This window comes from Oncorhynchus clarkii, unplaced genomic scaffold (assembly GCF_045791955.1).
Source record: "Oncorhynchus clarkii lewisi isolate Uvic-CL-2024 unplaced genomic scaffold, UVic_Ocla_1.0 unplaced_contig_12131_pilon_pilon, whole genome shotgun sequence".
NCBI lineage: Eukaryota > Metazoa > Chordata > Actinopteri > Salmoniformes > Salmonidae > Oncorhynchus > Oncorhynchus clarkii.
Window position 1 is genome coordinate 1 of NW_027258709.1, and position 6,439 is coordinate 6,439.

Genomic DNA, 6,439 nt, shown 5'->3' on the forward strand with positions numbered 1-6,439 from the left:
TGCTAGAGGTGTCCCACTATAACCCTAACCCATAACCCATCCCTGCTAGAGGTGTCCCACTATAACCCATCCCTGCTAGAGGTGTCCCCCTACCCTAACCCATCCCTGCTAGAGGTTTCCCACTATAACCCATCCCTGCTATAGGTGTCCCAATATAACCCATCCCTGCTAGAGGTTTCCCACTATAACCCATCCCTGCTAGAGGTGTCCACTATAACTCATCCCTGCTAACCCATAACCCATCCCAGCTATAGGTGTCCCACTATAATCCATCCCTGCTATAGGTTTCCCACTATAACCCTAACCCATCCCTGCTAAAGGTTTCACACTATAACCCATCCCTGCTAGAGGTGTCCCACTATAACCCATCCCTGCTTGAGGTGTCCCACTATACCCATCCCTGCTAGAGGGTATCACACTATAACCCATCCCTGCTATAGGTGTCCCACTATAACCCATCCCTGATATAGGTGTCCCACTATAACCCATGACTGCTAGAGGTTTCACACTATAACCCATCCCTGCTAGATGTTTCCCACTATAACCCATCCCTGCTAGAGGTGTCCCACTATAACCCATCCCTGCTAGAGGTGTCCCACTATAACCCATCCCTGCTAGAGGTGTCCCACTATAACCCATCCCTGCTATAGGTGTCCCCCTATAACCCATCCCTGCTAGAGGTTTCCCACTATAACCCATCCCTGCTAGAGGTGTCCCACTATAACCCATCCCTGCTATAGGTTTCCCACTTAACCCATCCCTGCTATAGGTGTCCCCCTATAACCCATCCCTGCTAGAGGTTTCCCACTATAACCCATCCCTGCTAGAGGTTTCCCACTATAACCCATCCCTGCTAGAGGTGTCCCACTATAACCCATCCCTGCTAGAGGTGTCCCACTATAACCCATCCCTGCTATAGGTGTCCCACTATAACCCATCCCTGCTAGAGGTGTCCCACTATAACCCATCCCTGCTAGAGGTGTCCCACTATAACCCATCCCTGCTAGAGGTGTCCCACTATAACCCATCCCTGCTAGAGGTGTTCCACTATAACACATCCCTGCTATAGGTGTCCCAATATAACCCATCCCTGCTAGAGGTGTCCCACTATAACCCATCCCTGCTATAGGTGTCCCAATATAACCCATCCCTGCTAGAGGTTTCCCACTATAACCCATCCCTGCTATAGGTGTCCCACTATAACTCATCCCTGCTAGAGGTGTCCCACTTTAACCCATCCCAGCTATAGGTGTCCCACTATAATCCATCCCTGCTATAGGTTTCCCACTATAACCCTAACCCATCCCTGCTAGAGGTTTCCCACTATAACCCATCCCTGCTATAGGTTTCCCACTATAACCCATCCCTGCTATAGGTGTCCCATAACCCATCCCAGCTATAGGTTTCCCACTATAACCCATCCCTGCTATACCTATAACCCGTCCCTGCTAGAGGTTTCCCACTATAACCCATCCCTGCTAGAGGTTTCCCACTATAACCCATCCCTGCTAGAGGTGTCCCACTATAACCCTAACCCATCCCTGCTAGAGGTGTCCCACTATAACCCATCCCTGCTATAGGTGTCCCACTATAACCCATCCCTGCTAGAGGTGTCCCACTATAACCCATCCCTGCTAGAGGTGTCCCACTATAACCCATCCCTGCTAGAGGTGTCCCACTATAACCCATCCCTGCTATAGGTGTCCCACTATAACCCATCCCTGCTAGAGGTTTCCCACTATAACCCGTCCCTGATAGAGGTTTCCCACTGTAACCCATCCCTGCTAGAGGTGTCCCACTTTAACCCATCCCTGCTATAGGTTTCCCACTATAACCCTAACCCATCCCTGCTAGAGGTGTCCCACTATAACCCTAACCCATCCCTGCTAGAGGTGTCCCACTATAACCCATCCCTGCTATAGGTATCCCACTATAACCCATCCCTGCTAGAGGTTTCCCACTATAACCCATCCCTGCTATAGGTGTCCCACTATAACTCATCCCTGCCAGAGGTGTCCCACTATAACCCATCCCTGCTATAGGTGTCCCACTATAATCCATCCCTGCTATAGGTTTCCCACTATAACCCTAACCCATCCCTGCTAGAGGTTTCACACTATAACCCATCCCTGCTAGAGGTGTCCCACTATAACCCATCCCTGCTAGAGGTGTCCCACTATAACCCATCCCTGCTAGAGGTGTCCCACTATAACCCATCCCTGCTAGAGATTTCCCACTATAACCCATCCCTGCCATAGGTGTCCCACTATAACCCATCCCTGCTAGAGGTTTCACACTATAACCCATCCCTGCTAGAGGTTTCCCACTATAACCCATCCCTGCTAGAAGTAGATAGTAGACTTCATACAGTATCTCATACAGTATATAATACAGTATCTAATACAGTATCTTATACAGTATATCATACAGTATATACTATAGTATCTAATACAGTATCTGATACAGTATCTAATACAGTATTTAATACAGTATCTAATACAGTATCTTATACATTATATCACACAGTATCTAATACAGTATTGTATACAGTATTTCATACAGTATCTTATACAGTATCTAATACAGTATATAATACACTATCTTATAAAGTATATCATACAGTATATCATACATTATCTTATACAGTATCTAATACAGTATCTAATACAGTATCTTATAAAGTATATCATACAGTATATCATACATTATCTTATACAGTATCTAATACAGTATATAATACACTATCTTATAAAGTATATCATACAGTATATCATACATTATCTTATACAGTATCTAATACAGTATATAATACACTATCTTATAAAGTATATCATACAGTATATCATACATTATCTTATACAGTATCTAATACAGTATCTAATACAGTATATTATACAGTTTATCATGCAGTATCAAATACAGTATCTTATACAGTATCTAATACAGTATCTAATACAGTATATTATACAGTTTATCATGCAGTATCAAATACAGTATCTTATACAATAGCTTACACAGTATATTATATGGTATATTATACAATATATTATACAGTACATTATACAGCATATTATACAGTATATTATACGGTATATTGTACAGTATCATATACAGTATCTTATACAGTATATTATACGGTATATTATACGGTATATTGTACAGTATCATATACAGTATCTTATACAGTATATTATACGGTATATTGTACAGTATCATATACAGTATCTTATACAGTATCGTATGCTGTTTATTATACAAAATGTCATACATTATTTTAAACAGTTTATTATACAGTATCTTATACAGTATAGTTTAGAGTATCTTAAACAGTATATAATACGGTATCTTATAGAGTACATTGTACAGTATCGTATATAGTATCAGGTACAGTATCATATACTGTTAATTATTCAGTATATTATACAGTATTTTATACAGTTTATTATACAGTACATTATACGGTATCTTGCAGTATCTTATACATTATCATATACTGTTTATTATACAGTATCTTATGCAGTATATTATACAGTATCTCATACCGTTTATTATTATTTATTATTATTTATTATTATTATTATTATTATTATACATCTCCTTAACATACATTGTTGAATTCAATGCAAACAAAAATAATAATTTACTTTTGCTGTAACAGCCTACCTGGTAAAATACATAAAGCTATTGTTTTGAGTGGGAGTGTATTCGGAAACAAACATTGAAATAGACAAATGTAATGTTTGGGTGCAATGCTCCTTACCTAAATGTTCAAAGAATGAAATTAGATAATTGCTACGTTAAGTGGTAGACAAATGGAAGATTAGGTAACAATGTTCATGACTGAAAATAAACTATAAGGAACATTTTCAGAACATTGGTGCTCTTAGATACGCGGAGACTAGGTGAAGGGCTGTTAGCTATGTGGAGACTAGGTGAAGGGCTGTTAGCTACGTGGAGACTTTGTGAAGAGCTGTTAGCTACGTGGAGACTAGATGAAGGGATGTTAGCTACGTGGAGACTAGGTGAAGGGCTGTTAGCTACGTGGAGACTAGATGAAGGGCTGTTAGCTACGTGGAGACTAGATGAAGGGCTGTTAGCTACTTGGAGACTAGGTGAAGAGCTGTTAGCTACGTGGAGACTAGATGAAGGGCTGTTAGCTACGTGGAGACTAGATGAAGGGCTGTTAGCTACGTGGAGACTAGATGAAGGGTTGTTAGCTACATGGAGACTAGATGAAGGGCTGTTAGCTACATGGAGACTAGGTGAAGGGCTGTTAGCTACGTGGAGACTAGGTGAAGGGCTGTTAGCTACGTGGAGACTAGATGAAGGGCTGTTAGCTACTTGGAGACTAGGTGAAGCGTTGTTAGCTACGTGGAGACTAGGTAAGGGCTGTTAGCTACTTGGAGACTAGGTGAAGGGCTGTTAGCTACTTGGAGACTAGATGAAGGGCTGTTAGCTATGTGGAGACTAGGTGAAGAGCTGTTAGCTACTTGGAGACTAGATGAAGGGCTGTTAACTACGTGGAGACTAGGTGAAGGGCTGTTAGCTACGTGGAGACTAGGTGAAGGGCTGTTAGCTACGTGGAGACTAGATGAAGGGCTGTTAGCTACTTGGAGACTAGGTGAAGAGCTGTTAGCTACGTGGAGACTAGATGAAGGGCTGTTAGCTACGTGGAGACTAGATGAAGGGCTGTTAGCTACGTGGAGACTAGATGAAGGGTTGTTAGCTACATGGAGACTAGATGAAGGGCTGTTATCTACATGGAGACTAGATGAAGGGCTGTTAGCTACGTGGAGACTAGGTAAGGGCTGTTAGCTGGAGACTTGAAGGGCTGTTAACTACGTGGAGACTAGGTGAAGGGCTGTTAGCTACGTGGAGACTAGGTGAAGGGCTGTTAGCTACGTGGAGACTTGGTGAAGAGCTGTTAGCTACGTGGAGACTAGATGAAGGGCTGACGTGGAGACTAGGTGAAGGGCTGTTAGCTACTGGAGACTAGATGAAGGGCTGTTAGCTACGTGGAGACTAGATGAAGGGCTGTTAGCTAAGACTAGGTGAAGAGCTGTTAGCTACGTGGAGACTAGATGAAGGGCTGTTAGCTACGTGGAGACTAGATGAAGGGCTGTTAGCTACGTGGAGACTAGATGAAGGGTTGTTAGCTACATGGAGACTAGATGAAGGGCTGTTATCTACATGGAGACTAGATGAAGGGCTGTTAGCTATGTGGAGACTAGGTGAAGCGTTGTTAGCTACGTGGAGACTGGGTGAAGGGCTGTTAGCTACTTGGAGACTAGATGAAGGGCTGTTAGCTATGTGGAGACTAGATGAAGGGCTGTTAGCTATGTGGAGACTAGGTGAAGGGCTGTTAGCTACTTGGAGACTAGATGAAGGGCTGTTAGCTATGTGGAGACTAGGTGAAGAGCTGTTAGCTACTTGGAGACTAGATGAAGGGCTGTTAACTACGTGGAGACTAGGTGAAGGGCTGTTAGCTACGTGGAGACTAGGTGAAGGGCTGTTAGGTACGTGGAGACTAGGTGAAGGGCTGTTAGCTATGTGGAGACTAGATGAAGGGCTGTTAGCTACATGGAGACTAGATGAAGGGCTGTTAGCTACATGGAGACTAGATGAAGAAGGGCTGTTAGCTACGTGGAGACTAGATGAAGGGCTGTTAGCTACATGGAGACTAGATGTAGGGCTGTTAGCTACTTGGAGACTAGATGAAGGGCTGTTAGCTACATGGAGACTAGATGAAGGGTTGTTAGCTACATGGAGACTAGATGAAGGGCTGTTAGCTACGTGGAGACTAGGTGAAGAGCTGTTAGCTACGTGGAGACTAGGTGAAGGGCTGTTAGCTACGTGGAGACTAGGTGAAGAGCTGTTAGCTACGTGGAGACTAGGTGAAGGGCTGCTGGAGACTAGGTCAAGGGCTGTTAGCTATGTGGAGACTAGATGAAGCGCTGTTCCAGCATGATGTTTTGTGAGGGTTCTCCTATTTCATCTCCTCTCCATGAATCACCTGCTGCCTTCGGTGTGTGTGTGTGTCCATGCGTGTATGCGCGGGTGCATACCTACGTATGTGTGTGTGTCGGCACTTCTGCGTGTCTGGTTACTGTGTGTGTGTCTGCGTGTCAGAGGTTGGGAATAGGTATCATGTACTGCTTAATGGAGGCCATCTTGAACATGCATCAACTACTAATATATCCAACTCTTCCCAGAATACACTGATGACCTTAACTGGGTTCATTTCACAGACCTGTGTTGTATGTGGTTAGGGCGATGTATTCACAGTCTAACCTATCCCCCTCTTTCTCTACCTCCTATTCTGTCAAAACTAATTTCTCTCTTTGTCTCCATTTCCCCATCCTTCTCAACCCTTCTTCCTTCCCATCTGCTTTCTCTCTTCATCATTCCATTGCCCAACCCTTCTCAACCCTTCTTCCTT